The sequence below is a fragment of the Podarcis gaigeae genome, assembly GCF_964106915.1.
Source record: "Podarcis gaigeae genome assembly, chromosome: 7".
Taxonomy (NCBI): Eukaryota; Metazoa; Chordata; class Lepidosauria; order Squamata; family Lacertidae; genus Podarcis; species Podarcis gaigeae.
In genome coordinates this window covers 46,165,837-46,191,074 of record NC_139683.1, presented here as the reverse complement: position 1 = coordinate 46,191,074, position 25,238 = coordinate 46,165,837, and the positions used below count along the sequence as shown (strand labels likewise).

The window sequence follows — 25,238 nt, the reverse complement described above, 5'->3', positions numbered from 1 at the left end:
GAGCCCTTCGCTTCCCCCCAAACTTGCTAGGCCAGCCCTCTGCCAACAGGAGGCTTCCCGCGGAGCGACGAGCCTCTGGCCGCGAGAGACTGATCAACGCGCTCCGAGTGGGGCGAATCGATCCATCGGGGACGAATGAATTAAACCCACGCGGGAGGAAGTGGGTTGGAAACAATAGATAGTGACTCGCGCGTGTTTCTTTGGACTTGCCTTACCTCGCGCTCCCGGGTAGTCTTCTTCCGTGTCGCTAGAAAGTTTTGGGATCCCTTTCAGAGACACGCAGCTGTGGTGACAGTTGGAGGTGACAGGCGCTTCTCTCCGACGGGAGGCGGGCAGGGAGAATTAAAATATAAATAAAGGGAATCGGCAGGAGGGTATTCCTCCTCCGCCCCTTCCTGCAACATTTTTGCTCTTGGCGCTCTTTGGGGTTCATGGTTCTTTGGTGGGTGGGTGAATGAGGATGGCTTTTACGGTACCAATTGGGTTGCTTTCCCCCCAGATGCAAACTACCAAGTACAGATGCGAGGGAGAAAGAAATATATTTAGTGTAAAAAAAACAAAAACAAAAACAAAACCCAAAAAAACAGAACTATGCATAATATCGCTACTGGGTCCTAAATTTACGGGTGTAAATTTGAAGTAGGAGGAAGGTGGTTGCAGAAGTGCCAAAGTCTGTACAGTACTGTACTTGCCGGGAACTAGGGAATTGTTCCAGAACACTCAGGAAAACATTCCTATCCTGAATAGATACCCGGGCTCCACAAATTTTACTGGACTCAATAATGCATGCAGTACCCTGTTTGTTCTCTAGTAATATAGACAGATTCTATGCAGATTTACTCCGTTGATTTCAGTGGGACAAAATTCCAAGTAGTAGGGTTCCAGTCTCTAGGGCTGAATTAAGGACGGCTGGCTGAGAGCAATTATCCTGACAATGCCTTAATCAGTGCAATACTTTGCATATTTTCTTGGAAGTAAATTCCATCCACAGGGTTTAATGGTACTTGCTTCCAGGAAAACTTGTGTAGGTCTGCTGCCTTGGTCTGGAACTCATCCCTTCATAATGCTGATAGTGTAGGATAAAAACCAGAAGAGAGCTGCAGTTGAACTGATTTGCCTGCATCATTTTTTTGGTTTTTTTTTATACAGATGTGAAAAATGCAAAATAGAGCTGTAATCCTATGCATACTTATACAGGAGTGAATCTGCTTGAGCCCAATGGTTCTCAGTAACCATGCATCAATGCCCCTTAATAAAAACAGTCTCATGGAAAAAGTAATGGAGTTCAGATTATTTACTTTCTAGTAAATGACTTATATTTGTTTTGCCATCAAATTTATGTCTGCTGCTAATTTTAACAGCTGATATTTTTAAACATCCCATTTTTACTGCTTACTCACTGTTTGTCAATTCATGTTTTAAATATCACGGTTGTGCTTCCTTTTTATTTGTGTTTTAATGTGTTGTGCATGGGTTATAGGATGTAGGTAACCCGATTCCAATATTATGAGTAAGGACATATATTGTGGTTCAAGACAGATGGTCTGTTGAAGGAGTAAGGGTTAGATATTTAAGAGCTTTCCCATTATTTGTTCTGTTTCCCTCCCAAAGAAACCCAAATTGTGTTGTCAGCAAACCTTTATGTCTGGTGCTGCTGTTCTTGAATGCCACCCAGGACCTGAGCCTGGATGAGGCTGTTGATCTTGCTGGAAATTGGAGACCTCTCTCTTTTGTCTAGGATAGTCAACACAGCACTCTTCAGATGCTGTTGGAACCCAACTGTCATCAGCCCCATCCAGCATCGTACCACATTGACTCCCATTGCCATAGTCTATTTCTGATACCATCTCACCTAGCTGGACAGAATGGCAGTTTTTAGGGACCCTTTTTGGTGTATCATCTATCCTGCTGCCCAACAGTATCCCTGCCACAGGTGATAGAAATGGCCTTGGGGTCCTCCTGATAGCTATAGCTCAGGACTTCATTGTCACCAAGACAACCATGGGTTTGTTACAAGTCATCTGGGCCCTTTCACATGTAGTAGGGCACACACTCAGTGGTTGTGATCAGTTGTATAGTGTGTGTGTGTGTGTGTGTGTGTGTGCGCGCGCACACACACACACACACATACATTGTTTACTATTTCCTTGTCATGGTTATCTGGTAACACTGGAATGGGGAACATTGGGCCTTCCAGATGTTGTTAGACTCAGGGACATCTTGAGGGCCATAGGTCACTCCCCTCTGCAGTAATTTTTAGGCTATTGATGACATTAATGTTTTGGGAGCTGAAGGACTTGTTCAGATTACCTTTGGCATCTGATGGATCCAATGGTTTTCAAACTGCCCTGGGAGATTTTCTTGCTGACATGGCTTGCATTTTTGCTGATACCCTGGTCAGTCTCTGGAATTTGGATTTAATCTGGGTAATCAACCCAGGCTTTCCTAGGTGTTCTGTCCTACTGGTTAGAACCATATCAGCTCCCTTGTTTTCCAGGGAGCTTGGGAATCAGCTGGTGGATTAACTGGGATACAGATGGAGTAGAAGCTGATAACAAGTCTGATGAAACGCTGGCTAGAGCCATTTGAAGGCCTACTTTGGTGGTAAAGGTAGTGTGGAAAAAGAAATGCTTTTCTGTTCTCTGCTAATATTACACCTGTGCTGCCTTAGCCTAGTGGAGCTTTTCTAAATAATAAGACATTTTCTCCATCTCAACCCACGGGCAGATTATCTTCAACAACCAATTGCAGCACCCTTGATAGACATTTTTCAGATAAAATCATCTCCAGTTATTCGGTTACAGGAATAAGCCTATAGATCTAGCTGGTTGGTATTGTATGGATAAATTTACGTTATGGATGTACAAGGCATGCTTGAAGAGGTACTGGCTCTCACCTATCCCTCTAAGTCTTGCCCATTATGGCTTACAAAAAGTAGCTGAGAGGAAGCAGGTGGGGGGGGGGTCTGGGAGGTACCTTTGGAGGCTGGAGCAAGTTTTTCTCGCTTCGTTGAGTGGGGTGGCCATGGAGTTATTTCTGGAGAGCCCCTCCAGCTTCACTTTGTTTTGAGCAATTAAGGTCTTAGTCCAATACTTTTATCTGATACTTCCCCACCTTCTGAGACTAGGTGGATGGTTAATGTAGAGAGGTGCCTGAATTATGGAACATTCTTCTTTTTCAACTCATTGACTTGTCAGTTTTAATCTGCTACTTTACTTGTTTCTTTAGAAGTGTTTTACTATTTTATTTTTATGTGATTTGTTTTATTTCTGTGTGGTTTTCTTGGGAGCCTTAAGGCAAGTGTAAAATTCAGAATACAAATAATGGACTGCAACATAATACTCCAATTCTAAACACATTTCTTTAGTATTAAGTTCCAATGAATTTTGTGGAATGTACTGCCAACCGAGTATGCTTAGAGAGCACAGCTTGAGGCTCTAGTCATAAATAAGGGGTTTACTTGCGTTTAAATGTATAATCTCTAGTTAAATTGTGGTAAGACTAAGTCATGTGTGAAAATATGTAGGTAGTTTATTTGGATGATCTGATGAACAACTATGCTACGTCACTGACACTGGGATCTTGCACTTGACTTTAAAAGTAGCCTAGTGAAAAGTAATGCAATCTTAATGGGGTGAAGGGCAGGTAAACAGCTCATACAGTGTCTTTTTTTAAAAAAACAACAACACCCAGCCTGAAATTCTTTGTAGTTCAAGCTGCAGGTTGCACAATCTAGTTCTGTCCCATTGCATAGAGGTCAGTGGGACAAAATGGTTAAGTACATGTACTTCAAATAAGTGACTTGCATTTTACTTTTGCCATTAGTTCAGTTCAGAAGTGGGAGCACACGCTATTGTTTGCCAGCCAATTTAGCAACCAGAATTTTGGATTTATGGATTGAAAGGTTGATTGATTTAGCTTATATACTCCTTCATATTTCACCAGAAACCTCTAAGTGGTTTACATATCCCAACGACAACAAAAAAATATAAATGTAAATATAAAATACAATACTAATTCCACATTCATAATTCCACATACTACTACTCCCACATTTCAAGTAACACAATTAAGTAATGATAAGTATCTCAAACAATGTATAAATAAATAAATACGAACTACAATCACACTCTTCTTACACTCACCATATCACTTTAGGCACACAATTCTCACTTCAATTTTTAAAAAATAACTAACTAACTAACCAACCAACCAACCAACCAATAAGCAGGTGCAGAAAAACAAATCAACCAAATAAGAGCAATGCAACAACAACAACCCCTCATCCTGAAACCACTAACTTCCATCCAGTTCTTGGAATTAACTAGTTTATTTGAACAAAGTTCACTACATACTTCAAACATCTCTGAACTACACTTGAAAGTAGTTCCAATAATTGCTGGGTGAATGAAAGGTTCATTTTGGTGTAAAATTATGAACAATTCATATTTGTTCCCTCCCTCCAGTCCTAGATTTCATTTAAAACAAAAAGTAAGTCAATCAGACATATATAACAAAAGTTAGAAAGCAAACTGTGGAAGAAATGTTCTGAGGCTTATTAGGTTGATATGGAGGTGCTGCTGTTGCTAAGGTTGCTTAGCGACTTAATCACCATGGTTAAGCAACCAACAGGAAGGAACAAGAGGCATTTCCTGTATTTTCCTTGCTGAAGAATTTTGCTGTCCTCCAATACTGGCACAAAGTGCAGGAACCAAGTGCATGATGCCTTGTGCCATTAACAGCTGTGTGGCAAGCAAAAATTAAACAGGGTTGGCCTTTTCTGGGATGGAAATACAATTTTAGGGGAAGCATCACCTGTTAATATTCTGTCTGTCAAACATTTTCTTATATGATTATGGTCCCAATTTACTTTTAGATCCTTTACTTCATCACACAGCTTGTAACATTCTGAATGCGAAAGACCAACTTTTTATGAACTAAAAAGTTAATTTGGATAAACTTGAACTGAACTACCGTATATTTCAGTGTATAAGACTAGGGTTTTTTTGAGGTTTAAAATTGGGGCTTGTCTTATACATGGGTAGTGCTGAGGGGTGTTTTCTTAATTTGGAGTCCCCAAAAATAGGGCGCATCTTATACACGGGAGTTTCTTATACACAGAAAAATACAGTACTTCATTTTGTAGAAGGACAAACTTAATCTGGAACCAGCTCCTTTTAGACAGGATGAACTTGAACTCAAACTGTTTCCTTTTTGGAATGAACTTTCCAAGCATCGTTTCCACCCAGTTTTTCACCAAGGAAATGCTCCTCTTTTCACCTAGGGAGTTAAGGACCTTCCCCATAAACAGACTCTCTCCCTGCAGGGAGTCTGGCACAGCCACTAGCACACCTAATGCTTACCACCTTGCAGGGGGCATCCCTGTCAGATAAATATAAAAACAAACTCCCTTCAAGAGTAATAATACTCTAAGAACAACACAGAAGAGGATAGTGCCCTTGCTCTTATGACAACCCCAAAGTGAAAACCCAAAAGGAATTATTCCCTTTGGTGTCACCCTTTTGGATCTAATCCCTGCCCACTAGGGTTGCCCAACCACATTATGGTGCCTTGCTTTTTTATATCTATGTGCATCAAATGCATAGGTATAGCCAGAGGGTGCGGGGGGGGGGCAGCTGCCCACCTAAATCAAGTAAATAAATAAAAATACTTAACTAACTAACCAACCAACCAACAAGGTCACAGATAGCTCAGTTCTGCCCCCCCCAAACCAAAGTCCTGCCCCCTAACATAAATCCTGGAGCAAATGATGATCAGTTGCTTAAAATCTTGTCGACCACTGTCACACCTTCATGAGAGTATTAATAAATGAATTTTTTTTTATTAAAAAACATCAACATTAGAAATCAATGTATTCTACAACAAAAGCCTTTCAAGTAAGTGTTATGGCAATTTGAACACAGTCAAACTTATATCTGCTTCATCTGTTATCTTTTAGATGTCAGGTAAAGTCTGTGTGTTTCTATGGACTGCTGGTGGTTGATTAGTTTATAGCTTAGCCTGTTTGGTTCAATGTGTAGAGTTAATTTTACCACTTTTCTCATCATGGAATCGTAGTGAAAGGAAAAAAGTACCTAGTGGAATCCATGTCATTTTGCTCAGTGTCGTATATAATGATGGGTAGGAAACCTGTGACCCTCAGAGTATTGGTGGGCCACAGCTGGTGTTAGGTACATTGACTTAATGTTTCTGAAAGGAAAGCTTGGCAAGCAGTCATTAGCAGAGGAAAAGGAGTGCAGGGGGAGCACATGGCTACCGGCAGCGTGGTCCCGGTAGGGTGCCATCGCGGCTGCCCCCCGCCCTCACTGGGTGCCACATCCCTGCAGATGGCGTGCCCTGCCCCGCCCCTGCCTGCTCTCCGCCACTGCAAGCAGTTGGTAAATCTGGAAAACATCCAGCTACAGCCAGTATGCAGACTGAGTGTGCTGCTTCCCAAGACATCTGTCATAGTGGTTCCATGAATAAATCTCAACTGAGTTTAGCTATAGAAAGTGTTGTGTGAAAACTGTAACAATGCAATTGTAGGCATATTTATTCAAGTGTAAGTCCCACTGACTTCAGTGAATAAAAGTCCTCTGGGTTACAGCAGAGACCCTACAATGAGACCCTATATTTTCCTTTCAATGTTTTCTTTAGAAACATTTATATAAGCAATGCTTTAAATGTCAAACCATATTTTAACTTTTAAAAACCCCAAACTAGGAGTGCCATTTCGAATCCCTGCGACGGGGTGAGCTCCCGTTGCTCGGTCCCTGCTCCTGCCAACCTAGCAGTTCGAAAGCATGTCAAAGTGCAAGTAGATAAATAGGTACCACTCCGGCGGGCAGGTAAACGGCGTTTCCATGCACTGCTCTGGTTCGCCAGAAGCGGCTTAGTCTTGCTGGCTGTACGCCGGCTCCCTCAGCCAATAAAACGAGATGAGCGCCGCAACCCCAGAGTCGGTCACGACTTGACCTAATGGTCAGGGGTCCCTTTACCTTTACCTAAAACCAAAGATTCTTATGGAAATAGAACATACTTCCTGTTTTCTTCCTTTTAGCCTACCTAAACAAGCCATTGCCTTAAAAAAAGACAGAAAGAGTGGGCAGAGTACTGTTGCACTCAAGCTCTGCTTTCAGACTTCCCACAGGCATCTTGCTGGCCACTGTGAAGATGCTGGACTGGATGGGTCATTGGCTTGATTCAGTAGGCTTTCCTTTTCTTCTCAAGTAGAAAGCAGAGTGCAGTCAGATCGTGTTAGCATATTTGCCGAGTCCATGCTTTTGCTTATTCAGGGATCCTTCCCTTCTGAACCTTTGGAACTGCTTCTAGATGTTGGTGAAAAGAGGCAACAGATTCTGATCCCTACATGATGTGCATACTTCAAAGCTTCTGCAAGAAGGGCTTGCCCATTCCTGGCCCACTACTCTTCTCCCTCACTGCCCTAACTAGGGCTTCCTCTCCTTCCCTTGAGGAGCTTCTTCCATGAGGAAGAGATTAGAAGGCTGCCTGTCGTAGAGTGTGCCTTGGTGCGAAGGCAGTGTTACGTTAAGCCAGGCATCCCCAAACTCGTCCCTCCAAACTCCCATGATCCCTAGCTAACAGGACCAGTGATCAGGGATGATGGGAATTGTAGTCCCAAAACATCTGGAGGGCCGAGTTTGCCTATGCCTGTGCAAAGCCCTGCACTGCAATGATCCCCCCCCCCCCATTTTGACTGGCTGAAATGAACTAGGAACAGCACAGCTCCATAATACAGCATGGTTTAATTGAACATCTCTACTTTTTGCCTGGTTACCAGGCATTGTAGTGCCTGATTAATTGGGGCCATTAAAAACAAACAAACCGTATGGTGAAGATTAAAAAGAAAGAAGGGGGTCATAGCTTCATCTTAAAGCACTTGCCTTTAAAGGTACCAGATTCAATCCCCAGTCTCTCCTGGTAGAGGAGAGAAAAATCCTTGTTTAAAACCCTGGAGCTGCACCCAGCCAATGTAGACAATCCTGAGCTACGTGGACAAATGATCTGACTTGGTATAAATCAGTTGCCTAGGTAATACCAACCAAATGTTGTTGGCCCCAGTCAAAATGCATACTAAAAACATCCACACAGTTGTTGTTTTTTAACTTGGGTAGCTGTTGTCTCTCTCCATCAAAACAAGCATCAGGGATGAACATTGCTGGAGACCTGCCAAGGCCTGTGTCTCAGCAGAGAACCCCTTGACCCTCAATTGCTCTCAAAAGCCTGTTTATCTGTGCTCTGTAAGTGAGGGAGCCATGACAGCAGCAGCAGCACCAGGAGGAGCTTCTGCTTACATTATCCTCTTCCTTTGGACTGCTCTGCATATTGGACCCAGATGAAGAGTCCAAGAGAATAGGCAATGGAGATAGAGACAAGGTGGGTCCATTCAAGGTGGCGGGAACTGATGGGTCTTGCCTGGGGATACCCCACACAAGCTGGAATTGGCACTCCTCCCCTTGTTACATGGGATCTTGCTTTCTCCAATTCTCCATTTTTTTCCTGTTGTCATTTCCACTGAGTTCCCTAGTTAATGTTTTTAGGACTGTGCCCTTGACTGTCTGTTTACAGCTTTACGAGATACTTGTACCAACTGCTGGGGCTGCATGAGAAGTATGGCATGTAACTTTTCCCCACTGGAGACGATGTACTAGCTAGATTGCAAAATGATGCTATCAATCAGTCCCTCTAATAACAAACGCGAGTGTTGACTGCTGATGGAAGTGGAGCCAAAACAGGAAAACTGGGAAATAAGAAGGGTGATATCAGTATGTCCAGGGGAACTGCAGGGTTTGCAGAAGCACAAAGATGGTTTTAGGAACCCCCAAAACCTAAGAGAATTACAACTAAAAGGGAAAAGCCCATTGAGTACTGAGCAGACTTAATGGCCACAGATGGTTCAGTGTCGTAACAGTGGAAAAGAGAAAAGAAAGAATAAAAATATAAAATGAAGGGAGGGGGCATGGAATGGTCTCCTGGGGGAGGCCATGGCCAGCTGGAACCCCAGTAAGGACTACTCCTGCTAGGGGACAAGTAGACATTGCAACATTTGGTAGCAGATCTCACATAGGTATAATTTTAAAGCACAGTAGCGAAAGAAGGCATCTTCCCAACTCTGGAATGGGTTTGCTTCAGTGCCATGAAGATTGCATGCTACTCCAGTTGTGGAGCGAACTGTGTACTTACCTGGTGATAATTCGTTGAGTCTTTCTTTGATATGCATTGTACATCCATTTGATCTTTTTTTTAAAAAAAAATCACCCCAAATTCTTTCACATTAAGTGATCAGTCCACTGCTGTGAAATAATTCCCTTCCACCACCCCCGCCTGAGACTGATAGTGGAGAAAGCTGTTACAAAAGTCATTTTGATGGCTGGTTATTCTAGCTGCATACACTTTGAATAGAACGTTTTGTGTCTTGGAACAGAATCCAGCTGTCTGTCTACTTGGCACAGCTTGTGACCAGGAACACATTCTACCAGTTCTTTGAAAACCAGAACATTGGTTTCTGAGTGCAATTCAGGAATTTTGTTTCAGTTTCCCCTCCCCACCCTACCCGAAAGTTCTCTGTGATTGATCGTGACTCTTTAACAATTCCCCACCCCCCACCCCCAATGTTAAGGACAACCGAGAGAGCTGATTGAAATAGCATTATCTGGCTTGGGCTTTGTTTTGCTTTTGAGTCTGGAATCTGTTTAATCTATGTGGTACAGCAACAAAAGGCAGGCTTTGCTGAAATTTAGTACAATACCTTGCATTTAATACATAATCTACATAGAGCAATTGGGATCTAAGAAATTTTAAATAAAGGTTATCACTAGGGTCTCTTCCCTTCTGCAGGTGGAATCACCTGGAAAAAACACTTCTAATACAGATCTTAATGTATTCTTAGCCACTCTTATTCTTCTTCCTAGTGAACTTTTGCAAGCTAGAAGACAAGAGCAGCCTGCCTGTAAAGGTTTCCTTGTTTATTTAATTTGTCACCTCATCCCATCCTGAAGAGATCCAAATTCACAGATGGCTCCTGTCTCCCTTACAAACACTGTCTTGCACACCAGCTGATAAGTCTGTGTTCATAACCTCAGTGTGATTCGCAACTAGCTGTAGTGTTGCTACTGCCACTGATGCCAAATGGGGATAAGGGGAGGGGCCCGACTCTGGGAATAAAGGTAAGGGGTGAAAGGATAAAGCAACTTGGGAGCCAGCTGTTCTCCTGGAATGTCTGGCGAATGGTATTTACAACTTGCCTCGGGGTGATGATGGGCTACACAATGAACTTAATTTCTGAGTTTGGAATAAATATTTCATTCATGTAAAAGGATAAGCACTCAATCTTCACTGGGGTTAAGGAGACCCTTGAGGACGTGGAAGAGTTACTGGGGAGGAGGTCATGCATTGCTGGGATTCTGGTACCTCTGGTGGTTTGGGGTTTGGAGGGGTCAAAGACCTGCTATTATTTCTGCAGCAGAGTCCTGTCTCCAGCATTCTAGAGCTGCCTAATTAGCATGAAAGGGGAGCTTTTTAGCCACAGTATGCTCGAAAGATTGTAATAAAAATGAAAACACAAGGCACTTGAGTTTCAAGAGAATAGCACGAAGGCAGCAGTGTACCTATGGGTTGGCTAGGTTGGCCCCTGCCAAGGGTGCAAGCCCAGGGGGGTGCAAAAATCTCACCTCTCCACTCTGGCTCAGAGTTGCTTTGAGCCTGCCCACTCACCCGGGCAGAAGGATCAATGGAGGAGGAGGAGGAGGAGAAGGGGAAGGAGAGGCGGAGCAGAGCAGACGTGACCCCGATGGCTGCAGAGGAAAGGTGCCATAGCATAGCACAAACCTTTGGAATTTCTGGTCCATGGTCTCTCCAAGCTTTGGAGGAGCCAATGCAGCTCCTTGCCAAGGGTGCAAGGGATCCTAGGCATGCGTCTGCGTTCGGGTTCTGTTATGTACAATGGAACTTCATGGAAAACACAACTTAAGTCACTCTGAAATATGTTATTGGAGCACTCCAAGGAATTTACCCTTGTATGTGCACAGAAAATAGTAGATATTGCTGAAAGGCAACATTGATCACAGTGATGCATCCCTAATTGTTATTGTATAATTATCAGATGATTGTATAATCTTAGAATGGGTGTGACAGTCATGAAGGGACCCTGAACTTTGCATTTGCCTCCCTCTACACTACTGTCTGCTACACTCCTGTTGGGATGGAAACTCCCACCCACAGCTCCACTTTATCAGAAGATGGTAAGAAGCAGCTGTCCTCCTGATTCATGTGTAGTGAAGTGGTCTTGTTACCCAGTCTTCTGCTCAGGGAGTAGCATATAACAAATACAATCTATATAAAAGAAAATGCAAACTTAAAACCATGCAATCTAAAAGCAGCATTGTAGATAAAAATAGCACCAGAAATTTTTGTTTTATTTATTATGTGCACCTTCACCTGATGGTCCCAGGGCAGAGAATACATACATGTACTAAACCCAAAAATTCACAATATAAAACTAAACAGAGTGCATGCACATCATTAGTATTAGCCACACCCGCCAAGCACCTTTTGGTACTAATAGCCCCTTGTGATGAGGAACAAATGTGGCTTTAATGCTGTGGTCCTAGGAGCTGTTTTGTGATGCTATTATTGTGTAAGTTTGGTCACTGAAACTCCCCTTTCTGTCTTTCTTTCTGTTGGTACCTGCTGGCAGAGAGCTAGTAGAAAACAAGATACCTACCACTACCTATGTATGAAGGTCCCCACTACATATATCATCAGTAGGCATGCATGAAAGGATTGGAAAGGAAAAGAAGAAGAATTATTTTAAGGGATCTCATACTCCCGCCCCCTTCATTTGCCCGAATAGAAGCCGCACCTTTAAAATTCAAGGGGGAAAAAAGAAAAAAAGACAATACCTGAATATAAGCCGTTCCCTTAAAATTCCTCAGGCACTCACACCCATTCCGTTTTACCGTGTGTCTGTTTCAGCAGCGATATCATAAAAACCAGTTTCTGTAAGGTTGCAAATTTAAGCCACACTTTAACTTTTCACGGTTGGAATTTGGAAAAAAAGTGAGGCTTATATTCGGGCCAATACGGTAAGTTTCACCCTCATTTCCTGGTTCTGAGACTAGCAGCTGCTTTGGCACTCAGCTTTTTATTGTTGGGCACAGTCACATCAACCTTTTGATGGGTTCAGGATTGGGCATAGCTGTGATCTTGCCCTTTTGTGCTCTGTATTCTGCCATCAGACTGAGATCTGGTATCCATTATATTCCTTGCAAAGAGAAAGGTGCACGTTGTACTCCTCACACAAAGAAAAGGTGCAATTTCTAAAATATAGAAGGCTTGGATAAAGAGGATGGTCCCTCCACCACAACCAGTCACCACCAAGATCATCCAGCAGTTTCATGGAGATTTTCTTGATTATTGGTGTTAATCTAAGTGCTTGCTTAGATTACACCCATGAGAGGCAATGCCTGGGACCAATTTAAAGTGTTCTCTTTTTCCAATAGAGACCCTTTTTAAACAACAGCTGTGTGATTAAAAAAAAATTGACGGACATAGGTACCGTAATTTTGTATTTATCTTTTTGTAAATTGCTTTGAGGTTTTGTTTTGTTTGTTTTTTACAATCAAGCGGTATATAAATACATGTCAGTAAAGGGCTTAATAACTTGAACTAGGCATTTGTGAGAAGCATAGCCCAAAGTTAGGAAATAACTTTGACTCACTTTTATGGATAAATCCGCACCTATTGAATATCTGCCTGTTCCACATGTGTTAAAATCACAGTGGCTCCACCAGGGAAAAAGCAGCAATCCCAGGGTGCATAGTAAGTACCGTATTTTTCGCCGTATAGGACGCACCATCCCATAAGGCACATCTAGTTTTTTGGGGGGGGAAATAAAGGGGGAAAATTATTTTTCCCCCAGGCGCGGGGCTGGGGTGGGGGAGGCCCGCCCGAGCTTCCCCCAACCCCAGCCCCCAAACAGGCAGCTCTCTGCAAGCCGTGGGAGCCCAGCGCTGGCTCCCGCTGCTTGCTGAGAGGTCCGCCAAGCCTGGACGCGCTGAGCTCAGCGCGCACAGGCTTCAGCATGCAGGCAACTCTCCGCAAGCAGTGGGAGCGCTCCCGCTGCTTGCGGAGAGGTCCGCGAAGCCTGGAGAGCGAGAGGGGTCAGTGTGCACCGACCCCTCTGGCTCTCCAGGCTTCACCAAAAGCCTGCATTCGCCCCATAGGACGCACACACATTTCCCCTTCATATTTGGAGGGGAAAAGGTGCGTCCTATAGGGCGAAAAATACGGTAATAGCTATTGCAACAGCTCAGTGTTAGGACCTGTGTTTAGTGTCAGGTTGAGCTCTGCCTTATATAAGGTGAGTTATTTTAAGGTTACCAGATTTTTTTCAGTGAATCCGGGGACACTTTTCAAGTTCAATGGATTTTGTATGGGGACTGATTTGTAAATCCAGGGACTGTCCCCGGGAAATGGGGACGTCTGGTAACCTTAAGTTATTTGCACCAGTATTAAGCTTGCTAAAGAAAAATAATATCTAGTCTCATCATAATTCATGCAAAAAAACCTGAAACCCATAGATAACCATATCAAGTGACAGAAGTAATCCACAATACGGTAATATATTGGGACCGACAGAAATGTTACAAAAACTTGAAAGCTATTTTGTTATGCTTTGGTTAGTCCCAGTGATGATGTTTCCCTGTTGTGAATTTTCCATTTATTCAGACTGGGCTACCCCTAAATTTTGTGCATCAGTACTGTAAGTTCTGTATATTCCAGAGATCTAGGGTTTGCCAGCTTTGTTGCTGGGCCTCTTCCTTTAACAGAAGCTAGGGTTGGGGGAGAAATCGAATACAATTCACATTTAAAGGTGAACCTACCTAATCTGCACTTTCTGAAACAAATACGCAGTCTGAAACACAGGCATTCTTCTAAATTTGCACTTCTCTGAATTTTGCAATGCAGTTCTCCAGCCAAGTAAAGAGTACAAAAATCCATATGCCTCAACATGGGGTCCTTGATGTGTTTTGTACTCCCATCAGCTCCAGCCAGCTTGGAAAACTGGGAGTTGAAGTCCATAACTTGAGGACACCAGATAGGAGGGAGGTGACCTGGAGGACCTGGATGATAATTCCAGGTGTGGGTTGCAATGGAGAGAGAAAATGCAATACAGTTTGTACGTTTCATCAGCACTCATCTATTTTATGTTTTCCCTATTCTCATACTGAATTCCCTATTCTCTAGTACAGTGGTACATTGGGTTACATATGCTTCAGGTTACATACACTTCAGGTTACAGACTCCGCTAACCCAGAAATAGTATCTCGGGTTAAGAACTTTGCTTCAGGATGAGAACAGAAATCATGCGGTGACGCGGCAGCAGTGGGAGGCCCCATTAGCTAAAGTGCTGCTTCAGGTTAAGAACAGTTTCAGGTTAAGAAACGGACCTCCGGAACGAATTAAGTACGTAACCAGAGGTGCCACTTTTTATTAATGAAACAAAACCTCTTTTTATTATCTGCATATGTTTCTTGAGAAGGAGGAGTCGGCTGCATAGTTGGGGCATGTTCTGCTTACCGCAGTCTCCACACAGATCTGCAGTTGTCTTTAAACCAGGATCGTTGCCAAATTGCTATGGCAGTGAAGGGATTTCCAGATGCTCCATACTCTTTCCTTCCACGGTTCTTGGTTCTGTGCGTGGCTAATTCTTATCTGCTTACTGTGAACTGCATCCAAAACATGAATATATGTTCAGTTTTACAAGCTGATTCTGAAGGTTCTTGTGCGGAGGCCAGCCCCTTTTGATGTCAGCCGCACTTATCTCCAAGTAAGCATCCTTAAGACTGCAGCCTTAGCTGACTGTCTTGCTCCCTAACCTCAGTTCTGAGACTGACCTTCACCATTTCCGAGCGCAAATTGTGAGTTCTGAGTAACTCTGTATAATGTCAGGAAAGAGAACAGCTGCTTATCGGGAGAATTGGATTACATGTGCGACATTGAAATAGGTGAGTGGGAGGTTGCCTTCAGCCATTAATGACATAAAAAAGAGCATATGGAGGGAAAATTAGTGTAGTTTGCTGATGAGATTTGGGGAAATATATATAAAAGACTTCTAATTCCCCATCCAGGTTGTAACTGTTACAATACAAATGGTAATGGTGAGTGAATTACTGCTGTGGCAATTAAATGACGACATCTAAGGACGCATTGGATGGGATCCAAAGAGTCTTTATAACTCCAAGAATGCTTATTTTGTTTATTTAGCATTTCTGTACCATTTATCTGCAGTTTTCAAAGGAAAATCCAAGTGCTGCTCAAAATATGAAACCTGCAACAATAATTGGAAAAAAACCACTTTCAACAAGCAATAAAACTTCACAAGTAAACTGAAAAACAATGTTTTTTAAGAGCAGGTGTTGGTATTGAAAAGCACAGGAGATAAGGTCAAACCCTTGCTGTGCCACACAAGACAAAGACTAGTGGGGTGGAGCTGCCATCCTAAAGTGCTCTCTTTTGATAGCAGTCCAGCAATTGGGAACAGATGGACTGCCAGACAGTGCCACATACTCCTGAAGAATTTGATGATCAATTTCATTAGAAGCCACTGAAAGGTCCAGAAGAGTGCACAGTTTCTTTCCCTCTGTTTCTGTCTCCTCTCTCTCTCTCTCTCTCTCTCTCTCTCTCTCTCTCTCTCACACACACACACACACACACACACACCCCAGTTTGTGCATAGGGACAAAACAATGTGGCTTCTCACTTTAGCTCAGTTCTAAACCCTGACTGGACTGAGTCTAGAAAATCCATCCAATACGAGGATTGCTTGTACTGTCTGCTTGATCATTTTCTTCAAGAGAGAGGCAAACTTGACCCTAGCTTATAGTTTTCAGCAGCAGGCAGATTGCTGCAGACAAACCTGTCTCAACAGGTTACCTTCCGTTGTTGAAATCAGTGGTTTTCAACCCTTTTTTGTTGAGGGAACCAATTTAACAGGAAAACAAGTAACTTGGTGAAAGAAATTGGAGGTGGCATGACTTCTCAAGACACAGAGACAAAAAAGAATAAGTAACGATACATTTAATGAGAACAGCAGAACATTTTCTTACTGTGGTTTAGGAGCAAAGTAGAAGAAACATATAGAGTAAGTTTTGCATCATGAAGCTCTTAGGCACCAGCTCTTTTCCAAATGAAATAAGAAGATACAGTGGTACTGCGCAAGATGAATGCCTCGTAAGATGAAAACGTCTTGCAAGTTTGTTTCCTTTTTTCTTAAAACCGCTTGAAGAGATGCAGTTGCAACTGACCGTGCTTCGCAAGACGAAAAACCGCGCAAGACGAAAAGACTCGCAGAACGAATTAATTTCGTCTTGCGAGGCACCACTGTACACTGGTGATTTGGGTCATTAACTTGGAAATCCATGTAGGATGCCATATTTTGGATTTCCCAAAGACTAGCTAGATGGTACATAGGAAACCTTGAGTTGGCGAGGCTCATCTGACTGCAGCAGGAAACCAAGCCTTTAATGTTGTCGGCCTGGTCCTGGGGAATGTTGTGCCAGTAGAGATTCAGCAGTCACTTCCTGTTTTGGCCTTTAAATGTCTGCAGAAGACATTTGTATGCCACCTAGCTTCCACACTCAATTAAGGAATTCATAGGGGCCGACTCCATGGGGCCTGAGGGGGCCTGAGCCCCCTCAAAAATTCGTTTGGGGGGGCTCTGCCCCCCCAATAATTTAAGAAAATTATTAGTTATATTATGCTTTGTAAAATCACAAAATTATGTTGGTATTTTTTATTTTCCTTGTTTGACGATAGTTACCTTTTAAAATACATTCAGTAATGAGTTAAAACAAAGCCACTCCCGATCTAGAGAGGGGGTGGGGTTGCGGGCTCTCGACCCATCAACAATCTCGCGGGGCTGGCGTCAGCCCCGCGAGAAGCGGGGATTCCCCCTAGCTCATTAATATTCACTGCCCACGGCGGCAGCCAATCGGCTGCCGCAAAGGGCGGGCCCTCACAGGTTCACTTAAGGTCGGGGCAGCCCGGGGCTCGCCCCTTTCGTTCCCCCAGCAGCAGCGGTTTGGAGGTCTTGGGCCCCCCCAATATTTTTTATAAGTCGGTATGGGCCCCCCCAATATTTTTTATAAGTCGGCGCCCCTGAAGGAATTACTGTAATGCCAGCTGGTCTCAGATTTTAAATTTTACATGCTTTCTATTGTATATGTGTATGGTTGTTGCAAACTGTTTATATATTTTTTAATTAAAAGCAGTATGCAAATACTTTTAATGAATGAATGAATGAATGAATAAATAAATAAATAAATAGACAGTTCCCTGCCTCATAGGCCAGAACGTGGGTTAGACAAGCTTGAATAATGAGCTTGTTGTGCCTTTTAGGAACAAGAAAGGAGGAAGAGAGTTGTAGCAAAAAAAAAAAAAACATTCCTTGTGAGTGAGTGAGTGAGTGTTTTAAGAAAATAATATTTCTTAGGTTCAGATGTCTGTATCAGTTTGAGTGCAATTTCTTTCCTTAATATGTATGCAATCAGGGCCATATCACAATTACAATACACGTTTAGAATTGTGGTTTGTGCTTATGGTTTTAACTCTTATTTGGGATCAGTTCAAAGTGCTGGAGAACCTGTTTTGAGACAGCATGTGGTTCAGGGAAGCCATTACACAATTAAAAAGGAAGTAAGTCAGGTGGGTCTATAAATTAAATGCAGTAGTTCTAAATGGATTTAATGAAAAAATTAGAATGGACGTTTGTTATGTAGGAAACTGAAAATGTATGCTCATTGAGAATAACGTTAGCAAATGTCTTGCCATTGTTGATTTTATGCTGTATTAATACATATGTTTACTGAATACAAGTTAATGTAAGTTTTTTCAGAAGCCATGGAATGGCTAAGCAATGTAGTTGTACACCTGATTACAATTGTGAAATCAGGTGTGCATGTTGTGTTAGGTATAATAACCTCAGCAGAACCTTTGCATGATCTTACAGGACCTATCAAATTCCATGTTTGTACGTTGCTGAGTGTGTTGCGAATATGTGTGAATACAAAAAATCATTCTTTTAAATATGATTTTAATATACTTTTCTTAACTGGTGATACTGTAAATTATTGCAAGCTGAAGACACTGGCTATCTTGAGATAAATGGTAAGCAAATTATTATTTTAAGTTTTAGGTATTGTGAAGATAAATGGTCAATTTGTTCATTTTATTTTTTAATACAACTGCTTATTTTTGTATGTAGAACTTATGCATAAGGAACTGCTGTACAGGAATACATGCCACTGAGAGAAGCAGACCAAGCTGAAACACATCTGGCATTCCAGGTATTCAACAAACATCATTGAAGAATATTGAGAAAATTAGCAAACTATGCTGAGTTTTTCAGTTTTAGTCCTGTCATTATGTTTTTTGCACATACTGTGACTACATTATTATTATATTTTTAAAGTTCATCTTTTTAGCAATCTGAAATTTGTTTCCTATAGCTTTTGTTTAAAAGTTGTACATCCTTAGTTGTTTTTTTAATTGTATCCTTTTTATTTTTTTCATCATACAGTTTAACTTTTTTGAATTGTTTGTATTCCATAAACACTCATAGGCATTATAGCCACCAGGTTTAGTCTATAAATTGGTTGACACGATAGCATATTTACAGTTCATAGTTTGTTTGCTTTGCCTTTTGTTTCTGTTTCTCACCTTAAAAAGGGGGGCTGGCCACATGACCCAGAAAAACTGTCTGAGGACAAACATTGGCTCCCTCGGCCAGTAAAGTGAGATGAGCGCCGCAATCCCAGAGTCGTTCACAACTGGACTTAACTGTCAGGGGTCCTTTACCTTTAAGAAGCCCTAAATGAGTTGAGACCAGGCTGTTTAAAACACTGTCTCTTGTCATATGAACTCGCCCAAATGCTTCAATTGGCAGCAAAGACCCTCCCATCCCCAGCTGGGGCACAGTGAGTGGGCATACAAGAGGACCTTTTCAGTGCTGATACCATGGCTTTGGAAATCCCTGGAGAGGCAACTAATCTCCTTTTTGCCTTTCAATGAGAAGTGAAGATGCTGCTGTCCATGTGGGTATTGGTTCATTGTTTGTTTCTAAATGTAGAGCCTTCTTAGGAATTAGTTTAAATTTAATGACTTCTATGCTCTCTTTGTTGATTGGAGTGATAATTGCTCCTGCTTTGTTTTTAGCTGTGTTTTATTTATTTTTTTATATTGCTTTGTTGGGTGTCTTTTATGATTGCTCGGTGCTTTGAAGGTCCCATTTTTGGGATGTGAAAGAAGTTGCATTATATGATGATATAAAAGCCTTGTCAAACTGATTTTTTCATAATGACTTTCTTATATAGTGGTTTTGAATGTGTGACAGCTTCTCCCTGCCCCCTTCCCCCCTCCAGCTGTATCTGGTGCTGTTGCAATGTGTGGGAGGCAATGTGAACCAGTGGTTAGATTACATATTCCCTATAATATTTCTGTGGAGTCAAGATTATAGCTCGTTTTAAACGAAATTTCCTCTGCCACTTGCTGAATTGCAATTTGCACAGCTGCTGCAGATCAAAGTTGGCGGAGGAGTATGTGCTTGGAGTTGTTTTGGGAAATCACCCGTTTAAGTTGACATGAGGCTTGGAAACTATTCAAATGTGGTGAGAAGGCATCTCATGCTGCTTGCAGCATCATCAAACGCAGGAAGTCAGGAAGTGGGCTGGAGTAACATATAGAAAGAAAAGGAAAATAGTCTTATTGTGAAAGTTCCCTTCTGTACAGTTACTGGGAGAGCCAACAGGAAAGAGTCTGTTTCTACTACAGTGGTACCTTGGTTTAAGAACAGCTTAGTTTATGAACAACCTGGATTAAGAACGCTGCAAACCCGGAAGTAAGTGTTTTGATTTGTGAACTTTGCCTTGGAAGCAGAACATGTTCCGCTTTCTGTTGAGTTGTGTTCCATTTGTAAATTGAATCCCCCGCTGCTATGGGAAAGCACACCTTGGTTTAAGAACGCTTTGGTTTAAGAACGGACTTCCGGAACGGATTAAGTTCGTAAACCAAGGTACCACTGTACTACTCAGAACACAGAATGAAACAACCTGAGTATTCTCTTTTAGTGCAGAATTACCTCCCACTCTTGGACATAGTTGTAGCTGGTTAACTAAGGAAGGGGACCAACCCCTCCCAAATGAACAACAGTTTAGATCAAAACATACAACATGTGAATACGGGAATCCACAAGTGTACCGTGGCTAGTCCATCCTTAGTGGGGTACTGTGATAATGCCTCTTACACATCACAAAGAAACAGGTGGGTCTACAGCAGCCTCCCCCAACCTGGTGCCCTCCTGATGTTTTGGACTACAGTGCTGGCTGTGACTGATGGGAGATGTACTCCAAAACACCAGAGGGCACCAGACTGGGGGAGGCTGATCTGCAGGTTGCCTTACCAACTGCATAAGACAGTCAATGCTTGTGAAGCAAAGCTCACTTATTACTTTTATGCAGCCTGAACCTAGGCATGTGCATTGGCATAGTTAGCCGCCTGGGTGCCTGGGGTGATGTGTGCGCCCTGTGCCCGGAGCAAGCTGCCCATGGGGTGGGGTGACCTGGGCAGGGCACAATGCAGAGACTCCCCCTCAGCTGTAGGGCGGTTGAGGGGGAGGCAATGGGCAGACGCAAGCCCCACGCTGCCGTTTCGGGCAGAGCATGCAGGCACCCAAGCCACCATGTCAGTCCCAGAAGAGATGTGTGGCTAGGGCAAGCTGCAGGTCCTGCGGTAAGTGCTGCCCCCCGCGATGTGGCACCCAGTGCGCTCTGTCCCCCCCCCCCAAACTATGCCTTTGGTCATGTGTACTCAGGAGCAAGCCTTACTGGGCTTGGAGGAATTTAGTTCCAAATACGGAATGTATAGGAACCCAGTCATCGTGTTTGAACACATCGTTACTTAGGCTATGTTGTCATATTTGAGTCTTTTTCTGCATGCTGTTCTTATCTGGGATTTGGCTGTTTAGAAATAACCGTGGGTTTATTTAGATAGTTTATTTAAGAAGTAGAGTGGTTTGCTTTGCATAAAATGCTTTATTATTTGACAATAAACTGTTAGGAGTTGCTTGCTTAGCGTCTTCATTTCACTGGCACTTGCCAAAGTACGTTGCTGCAGCTGCTGTGTGCAAAAGTGGGTGTGTAACGATGTGGAAAAATCAGATTGCAAAGCAGTGCACATTGACTGCAGACAACTGATGAGAGGAGTGGTCTCTCTTAATAGTTATCTAATACCCTCAGTGAGAACTTTATTGTTTGATCAGACCAAGGTCCATCTAGTTCTGCATTGTGTGTTTCTACCAGGGGCCAGTCAGACCTGCAGGAAATTCACAGCCGGGACAGGAGGATGATAGCTATGCTCTGTTGTTTCTCCCCAGGAGCTGGCATGCAGAGTTATGCTACTCTATACCTGGAGGTTTCATTTAGCATTCATGGTGGGGGATGAACCTTGGGTAGAGTACAGTAGTGAACAATGTGTACATGTAGTATTTGCCACTTCAGCCATGAATCTACATGTATGTGTGTGTGCAAGCACGCGCGCACACAACGAGAGATGGAGGTTTTGTCCCATTTCTGGAACCCTAGAATATATGCACAAGTGACTTGTTGCCACACCCAGTACAGCGAAAGTACCGTTACCAGCTGTGCATGACTTGTCCTGCTCTTTGTCTGCTTGGAACTATACAAACCTCAATTAGTAAAGGCGCAGAAGGGCTCGATGGTCAAGCTGTGGATTTCTTTCATCATTTATTAGAATTGCATTTTAGCTTGTTTTGTTGCATTTTATCCTAGATATCTTTGACATTGAAAGGCAGGATATAAATATCGAAAATAAATGTCTGGGCTGAAATGAGACTGATTATAGAATCCTAGAGTCAGGGGCGGCCTTTCTAGTCCAGCCCTATAGTTGATGACTGAAATCTAGTGCTAGAGAGTCCCTAAAAGATGGGTATTCAACATCTGCTTAAAGACCTCTAGTGAGGGCTGGCCCACTACCCCTCTAGGCAAATACAGTGGTACCTCAGGTTAAGAACTTAATTCGTTCTGGAGGTCTGTTCTTAACCTGAAACTGTTCTTAACCTGAAGCACCACTTTAGCTAATGGGGCCTCCTGCTGCTGCCGCACCGCTGCCGCACGATTTCTGTTCTCATCCTGAAACAAAGTTCTTAACCTGAGGTACTATTTCTGGGTTAGCGGAGTCTGTAACCTGAAGCGTCTGTAACCTGAAGTGTCTGTAACCCGAGATACCACCGTAGTTCAATTATTGAACTGCCCTAGCATCAAGGCATTTCTCCTACTAGTCAGTCAACATCTTCATTCCTGTAACTTTCTTCCTAGTTGTAGTCCTTCCCTTTGGGGCAGCAGAGAATACATGGCCTGTCAAATGTTTTGAAGTAGAGTGCTCTAAAGACCTCTCACAAATTCTGTTTTCTAGCTGAAACATACCCAATATACTTCAACCTTTCCTTGTTTGCCATACCTTTGACCATCATCATTGCCCTTCCCAGAACCCTTTCCAATTTGTCATCCTCTGGGGTAGAGAACACCTTTGAGCCAAAGGGCTGCAATCCCTTGTGGTTGGATTCCAAAGAAGAGTGGTAGCCAGAGGCAAAACGTGGACAGAGCAAAGGATGCAACTCTTACCTTTGCAAGACTACATTCCAGGCATGTGAAACTCGGAGGTTTATACACCCCCACACCCTATCCACCCAGGCAAGCAAGAGGCATAATCACAGTTCAAGAACACATTCCGACTAGGAAAAAGCACTCAAGATGGGAACAGATCAGGGGCAGTGAAGGGTGGGGCCTGAGGAAGGGGGGGGGCTTGGCCTAGAGACAGTCCTGAGGGCTATAGATAGTCATGAGGAGGCTTCATTTCGCTCCTGGGCCTGAGGTTCTCCCCTCACCCCAAATATACTTTCTCCTCAAAGCAGAGTGCCCAGCACTGTATGTGGTCCAGATGAGGTCTGACTATTGTTGTTCTGAATCTCTCTCCCTCTCTCTTTGTGTGTGTGTGTGTGTGTGTGTGTGTGTGTGTGTGTGTGAGAGAGAGAGAGAGAGAGAGAGAGAGAGAGAGAGAGAGAGATCAACACCATACATTTAAAACACATTTTAAGTGCATGGCTCCCCTCAAAGAAGCCTGGGAACTTTTGTTTATTATTTGTGCTGGGAATAGTAGCTCTGTGAGGGGTAAACTATAGTTTCCTGCATTCTTCTTGGGAAGCCATGTGCTTTAAATGTATGGTGTGGTTGTGACCCAGGTCTTAAGCCAATTTACAGACATACCTTAAAAATAGATAAAAGATATATTTAAAACAATGCAAAATTGTTTGGCAGAGGTGTTTTCATCCAGAGGGGAATGCTTGTTGAAACAAAAATGTCTTCCATTTTTTCTGGAAGCATAGTTGGTTAGAGTGTGGTGCTGGCAACAGCGAGGTCGTAGGTTCGAACCCCAGATGGGACAGCTGCATATTCTTGCATTGCAGGGAGTTGGACTAGATGATCCTCAAGGTCCCTTCCAAATCTACAATTCTATGATTTTCAGTACTGGCTAGTCAAGAATAAAGTGAGACTAAACCTTGTTGTGTGACTACACCCATTCTGGCCTCTGATACGGCTTTATATTTTGGTTCGCATCACAGGGAGAAATGAGACAAGCATGGTCTACGCACACTTGGTTCTACTGGTGCCCGCTGCCGGTGCTTTTTTCCTAAAAAAAAAAAAAGTTTAGGGGTACTCTCATTTTCCTACTCATATCGAAATACTGCCCCTCAATGAGGCCAAACTTAGATTCACAAAATGTTTAGGGGCATGCGCACCCCTGCATCCCCCCAGAAAAAAACACTGCCTGCTGCCATTTTGCTCCTCCTTTTCCTCAGTTATTGCCCATTGTAGTGCCTGTATTTATTTGTTTTCCTGTGCTCTCCCCTCATCCAATTTGCTTCTTGCATCATGCCTATTTGATTATAAGTGCAGGGGACAAATGTAGCAACGCTTTAAGTGACAACATCATTGCAGAATAAGACAACCAGGACCTGGCTGCTTTCCCAATTGGTATTGGTTTTCTTTGGAGGTGAGGCTTGGTGGAAATGGACTCTTTAGTCAAGGTTGTTAGCTGAGTTTGGCATATCAGGGAGTCTATGGGGCTGTGTGTCCCAAAGCTTAGGAGTCAAACAGATGAGTCCTTTTTGGGAAAGGCACAGCACAGTCAGTAATGGACACACAAGCTAAATCATTTGCAGACCACATGCTGTGGACAGCTTTACCCCTCTTCCTTTTTTTATTTGACCATATGTTTTGTAGTCTACAGGGTTTTTTCCCCCCACCTAGTGCTGCTGACGCCTTTTCGTCTGGAATGTGTAAATGTTGTCAATGTGAGTTAGAAGGCAGAAGGTGGCCTCTTCTTTTCTTCTTTTTTTGTTTTTAAGTGCATGTACACTGTGTGGACTGAATTCAAGCACACACTGTAGGTACTGCATTGAGTTGGCGAAACAGGATGTGCAAAACCTATTTGGCATCCCTTGTGAAAACAGCTTAAGAATGTGTTGGTAACAGATCAAGGGGCCCCCTACTTTAAACAGATGATCAGCTACTGTCTTGAGAAGTTAGTATCTTTCCATCACATTTTTTGGGGTAAAGAAGATCATAACTGTAAATCTTGTTTTATTGCAGGTCACTCGTGTGGATAATTTTAACTCTGTCTCTTTGTAGCTAGGCCTCTGGTAACCCACTTGCATGAAATGGGGTCAAACAAACCTGTTTGTTCTTTCTTGATCCTAATCTGAATTGAGCCAAAGGGCTCCTTCCCTCTCCTCCCTGTACTTGTCTCATCCTTCATTCTTTCTTCCCCTTCTCCACAGCCAGGACAGTCCTTCACCAGATTTCCCTCTGGGATACAAATGTTGATAGCATTTTGGAATCCCTGTTAGATCTTCTCTCTCTCTACTCCTTGCATCCCCCCCCCCCCCCAGTTTCCAGTGTTTATTCTTGATTGGTGAAACTTGCAGACATTTTGGAGCCATTTAGGCTTTACTTAAATAAAGTAGAAATGTGAAGGATGCAAAGGAATACTCATCTTTGTTTGTTTGTTTGTTTGTTTGTTTGTTTGTTTGTTCTGGAGCTTTAAACACAAATATAATACAATTATACTGGTAAAGGGTGTGG

General features: G+C 42.9%; 1 protein-coding gene across 32 annotated transcripts in view; it reads left to right on the top strand.

Moving 5' to 3' along the window:
• Nucleotides 1–25,238, top strand: part of GREB1L (GREB1 like retinoic acid receptor coactivator) — a 158,037-nt gene that overhangs the window by 733 nt on the left and 132,066 nt on the right. For 18 of the 32 annotated variants that reach the window (XM_083748189.1, XM_083748184.1, XM_083748179.1 and 15 more), the window contains exon 2: nt 18,287–18,368. The exons of 5 other annotated variants lie outside the window; for them this stretch is intronic. The gene's annotated coding sequence lies outside the window, so the exon portion shown is untranslated. Of the gene's footprint in view, nt 1–12,521; nt 12,574–18,286; nt 18,369–25,238 lie in introns of all 32 variants that reach the window. 9 more of the 32 variants (XM_083748186.1, XM_083748181.1, XM_083748196.1 and 6 more) reach the window with 2 other exon arrangements.